This window comes from Hippopotamus amphibius, chromosome 11 (assembly GCF_030028045.1).
Source record: "Hippopotamus amphibius kiboko isolate mHipAmp2 chromosome 11, mHipAmp2.hap2, whole genome shotgun sequence".
NCBI classification, from domain to species: Eukaryota; Metazoa; Chordata; class Mammalia; order Artiodactyla; family Hippopotamidae; genus Hippopotamus; species Hippopotamus amphibius.
In genome coordinates, this window is record NC_080196.1 from 49,622,786 (window position 1) to 49,628,562 (window position 5,777).

The following is a 5,777-nucleotide window of genomic DNA, read 5'->3' on the forward strand; positions in this document are numbered from 1 at the left end:
CCTCATAGTAATGATAGGAAAGTAAGTGCTGTAAAAAGCTTTTCTATCCTGTGTGTTAATAACCTGGCTGTAGGGGTCTCACTTCAAGTTCTGCTATTTTTAAGAGGAAACATATAAACCTTAGGAAGCCTTACCTCAGGCTTTAAAAGGCAGGGAGGTCCAGTAATCAGTCTTTTAGGAGATTGGTAATGATGTCACCTAAACTTGAAATATAAAAAAAGGAAGGAAGGAAGGAAGGAAGGAAGGAAGGAAGGAAGGAGGGAAGGGAGGAAGGAAGGAAGGAAAGGTTAGTGTTCTCAACTATGTGAAATCTTTTTCCGCCTATCTTCTCAAATACAGTCCTAGGAATTTTGCCTGTAAACAAAGCATTTCTGGACCAGAAATACTTTCTCTCTTTATAGCAAGGCTTCACATTATATTGAGTGCTGCAGGTTCCATCATTTTTAAAGGACAGAGACCTAATGATAAATAATGGTGTATAAAATATTACAATCTACCACCTCAAAAAATATTGTTTATGGAGCTTGGAGCTCGGAAACTCAAGTATTGATTGCAGTTTTCTTTTGAAAAGAATGCTACAACTTATGTGGTTTTTCTTCCTCATGTTTGTATTAAAAGAAAAGCTAATAAACTCTATTTTAATTAAAATATATTGGCTACTGTGTTTGTAACACTTCTCCCTATTCACATAACGTTACACCTCTGCCTAACTCGGATATTTTCAGTCAGCTCTGATAGTTGGCTTTAAAGCACTTTCAAACTAACCATTCATAAGTTGTTTTGACCCTTGCCTTTAGTTCAGATGTAGTCATTTATTTCTTTGGCTTATGCTGTTTTCAACCTGAAGATAATGTAGAACACTGAAAATCGCTGGCTACAGTGCTCAGTGGCAGAGTGCATTAGATGGCATTTTCAGTTGTTTTTGTGCCAAGAGGGAAAAGCAGGGAGAAGTAAAAGTAGGTAGAATAGGGAGAGAAAGGAATTACAGGAATACTGTAGAATCAGAACGTGAGTTATTTGCGGATTTCAAGCAATGGAACAGAAAAGAAAATGGAAGAACAGGAAGTAGTAGAATTGTGGTTGCTGTAAAGAGGGTGACTTTTAAATAAGCCACATAATAGTGCTTTAAAATGCTATTTCCATTTACCTTTCCGTTAGAAATATACCAGCTCTCTATAAGGTTCTTTAAGGCTCTAGCCACTGCGCTTGAGCAATATTCCCTTAGTCCTGATAGTATTGCTGTGTTTTCATCCACCTGAATTCACTACCTAAGGTCAGATCTTTAACTTTGTTCTCAATAAGTTTTTTTTTTTCTTTAAGCTCTTTATTGGAATATAATTGCTTTACACTCTTGTACCAGCTTTTGAGGTACACCAAAGTGAATAAGCTGTATTTATACATATATCCCCCCCGTCCCGCAACTCCCTCCTGCTCTCCCTGTCCTGGCCCTCTAAGGCATCACCCATCATCGAGTTGATCTCCCTTTGTAACACAGCAACTTCCCACTATTTACCTCTTTTCCAGTTGGTGGTGTATATATGTCTATGCTACTCTCTCACCTCGTCCCAGCTTCCCTTTCGCCCCCCACCCCACCCCAACCCCGTGTCCTCCAGTCCATTCTCTGCATCTGCATCCTTATTCTTGCCCTGTGGATCAGTTGTTGATTGGGAGAAATGGTCTGATTTAGTACAGGAGGGAAAAAAATCTATCACCAATCACTGATAGTTCGCATCATGTAATATGCCAGTTACTAAGCAGAAATGCTGACATATCTTGAGTGGTCGAAGGTTAGAAAAAAATGGGTACGAACATTGGACACAACTGTAGCTTCAAGAATAAGTTGCTAGAATAAGGAGAATCACTAAAAAATTGCTCTTCTCTTTCAGCTTTAATTCTGAGGCCATACAGCCATTTTGATACATGGGAAATTGAGTCAACTTAAGGTAGAAATTTAAACATCACTGAAAGTAGGTTCTCTGACAAATATGGTGGGGCATGGAAACTAGTTACTAGTTGGGTGGCAACTGTGGCAGTTTTTTCACGATTTTATACCCAGGAAGGGTTTGTTCCCTAAAGTAGTAAGACTATAATAAAAGAATATCTGACTACCTCAACTCAAATTTTGTTTTGTTTTTTTCTGTTGGAATACTGACATCAGCGCAACTTTAACTCTGGTATACTGTGAACTGAACTTTATTCTTTACAAGGAAAAGACAAAGGTTTGAAATGTATGTTTGAACCAAATGAAATTGCCATTTTTGTACGTTAAATTCACATGGTTCACCCTAAGACAACTGCTTATTAGGGCCCAGTGTTTATGGCTAAGGAATTTTTTCCATCCTGTATCAGATTCCATCATGACACAGTTCTTTCACCTTTACTCCTCGTGTATCCTGTATGCACATTATTGAAATCCAACAGCTCTAATTCCTAGTTTTAGAACAGTTCAAGTTTCATTCTCAGTTTCATTTTCCCATTCTATAAAATATAACATTCCTTGATTTGGGGGAAAACATGCTGAAGCCAGTATTTACTGGAAAACAATTCACTCTGTATTCAGGTTATGCGGTGTTTTTGGAAATGTTTCCCTACAGCATGTAGGTTAGCTAAAATCTTTCATCCCCCAAGCCTCCTCTCTAAGCACATGTAAAATGACTGCACTCCTCCCTCACCCAGAAGCCACATTCCTGAGTAGAGAGCTACTTGGTAAAGCACTCGACAGCCGGCAGAGGCTCTCCCAGCTAAGTGCTGGTTTCTATGGAGCATCTGTAGATTATACCCAGCAACTCTCAAGTGAAAGATCAGATCACCTAACATCTTAACTGTCTGCCACTTACCAACCTGGCCAGCCTGACTCTGTGCCAGCAAGAATACAAAAGATCTAGGAGTGCTTCAGCGAAGCCTGGTCCCTTGTACGCAGGTGCAGTCTGTTTGGTTTCTGAGGCAATGTCCACTAGTCTATTTTAAATGGGTTTGACAGATGACATGTACTTAATGTGAAGCAGATTTTCAGTATACCAGTTTATGGTTTAGGATCTCTAGGGTGCAGAAAGAACTAGGAAAAGTGAAACTATAGAAATTGAGAGGAATCCAGAGTTAAATGAAAAGCAGTTCATGTTCTTTAAAAACAGGAACAAGTTAGGTGATTGTTGTAACTGCTGTGAAGGGAGCTAAGGAAGTTGAATGTGATTAGACAAGTTCAGTGACAGCCTCAGAACCTAAGGTCCTCAAGAATGTGTTGATTATCTACTTCAAGACCTCAAATTATTCGCTAGCTTTTTCTTAAAACATCTATTCCTTCATCTTACCAGTCTCAATTCTACTAACCTGTACTTCTAGCTTCCCGGATGGTGGCCCTGTATCTCCTCACTGTGGGAACTGACGCGTCCAAAGGCAGAGCTTCCATGTTTTGTCCACCTCTCACTGCCCTCTCTCAACAAGGTCACATCAGCTTCACCTTTTGCCTTTCTGCTAGTGTCCAATGTGGCAGTGCTTGATGTCAGTTACTACTATGACCCATTTCCAAAACATTATCACCAGGTTGCAGGAAATATAATAATAAGAATCCCCTTTAATCAATGACTTGGGCCCTCCTGTGTTCCCCCAAAGTATCAATAGTTGTTCCCAATTTGCTGCACTCCCCTGTCCTGCCCACAACCCTAGATGTGTCTCAGGCTAGGCAGTAACCCCACCTTCCAAGCATTAGGAATAGACACCTTTGTTTTTCTTTTTTCTTTTGGCCCTGCCATGCAGCATGTGGGATCTTAGTTCCCTGAGCAGGGATTGAACCCGTGTCCCCTGCAGTGGAAGCATGCAAACCAGTGGACCACCAGGGAAGTCCAATGCCTCACTTCTTAAGGTAACCCCTCCCATCTAATGGAGGAGATTCCATCCCAACTCTTAAAATCAAACTTCTATATCCACCCCCCCCCACCCCCACTTTATTCCCTTCTGCTTCAAAACTGCTTTCATCTTCCCAACATGAGGATGGGGCAATTTGACCTTCCTCAGTCCTTTACATGTCCTAGTGTTTCGCAAGATGTGGCCCCCAGTCCACCTGCCTCTCATGGGCTGAAAGTGCCTGTAAGAAATGAAGCTTCTCTAAATGCAATGTGGAATCCTGGAACAGATAAAGAACATTAGTGGAAAATCTGGTGAAATCCAAATGAAGTCCTGAGTTAACAGTAAGGTATTAATGTTGACTTCTTAGTTTAACAAATGTGCTGTGATAACATGTTAGTATTAGGATAAAATGGATCTATCTTTGCAACTTTTCTGTAGACCTAAAATAATTCTAAAAATTTACTGAAACAAGCAAACAAAACAAAAAGGCCCACTTCTTGGAATTAATTTCTGGAGCCGAAGGCTGGGAATCCAGCTTTCAGATAGGAACCCCAAATGATTCCTATGCAGATACAAATTTGAAAACTAGTCTTTCAGTTCTCTTTCCATTCTATTCCTGAATGGCTGCTTCCTCCTTGTTTTACTTACCTTTGCCTGATTTAATCTTTTAGGTCCTCTCAACCCTAAAATATAAGTCCTATCATTATCCCCCTTTCACAGATGAGAAAGTATTAAGATGAAGTACACAAATGAAGTACTAAGAAGTGAAGTAATTTGTCGAGGATCACACAGCCCATAAATGATGGGGCTGGGATTTGAATCCCTCGTCAGTAAAGCTCTCAGTTCTATGCACAGAACCCTTCTACCGCCTCTCATTCTGTTGGGCATGACAAATGAAAGAGCTCTGTAACTAAATCACTAAAAGAAGCATTATCTATTTCTCCGACCTCCTAAGTCCAACAGTGCCCCCCCTTTTCCACTGGGGGGAAACGAGCAATGAGAAAGCATTGGGAAGATGTGCCAAGTACAGAGACCTGTACGGATAAGGCCCGGTGGATCTTCCACCAGGATCCAGGTCAACTGCTGTATTTCCCATTCTCCCAAATGCCCTAACGTGTACCAATCTAGCAATGCCTCATAGTACTCACTTTGACACTCACGCAATTATTTCTGGTTTACTAAGCATCCGTCCACATTGTCAGGGAAGTGCCAACTCTAAATCACCTTACTGTTGATTAGGCCCTGTGTGTTCTCAGGTTCTGCATCAGCGGATTCAACCAACCGTGAATTGAAAATATTTAGGGAAAAAAATATTAGAAAGTTCCAAAAAGCAAACCTTGAATTTGCTACACACCACCAACCATTTGCATTATATTTAAAACTACTTACTTAGGATTTGTAGTAGGTGTTATAAGAGATCTAGACATGATTTAAAGTATAGGGGAGGATGCAGGGGAAGATGGGAGGATTGTGCCTAGGTTATATGCACATAGTGCACTTATATACCATTTTATATAAGGGACTTGAGCATCCATGGATTTTGGTATTGGGTGGGGGATGGGGGGAGGGAGACTCCTGGAACCAATTCCCCACAAATATAGAGGGAGAGCTATATATCCTCTTACCTAGGCTCCCTGATTTGTATTTAGACCTTATTACCATGTTGTGGATCTAACTGCTGAATGATAAAGTCTGGGGAGTTCCTGACTGCCAACCAGACACACAGAACAGCACTAATTCTATCCAAGTTGCTTCAGTATAGGTATAGACGGAGGGTTGATAAAATAGAACACCATCTCAGGCAACGTCTGTTCTTACGTGTTTTTCCCTTCATTTCTTCAAGCGAAGCAATCACAGGATCAGCAGGAGGACCTATGAAGTATATTCAAGTAAAACATGTTTTCATTAGTTCTGCTTCTGGCGATTGGAACTTG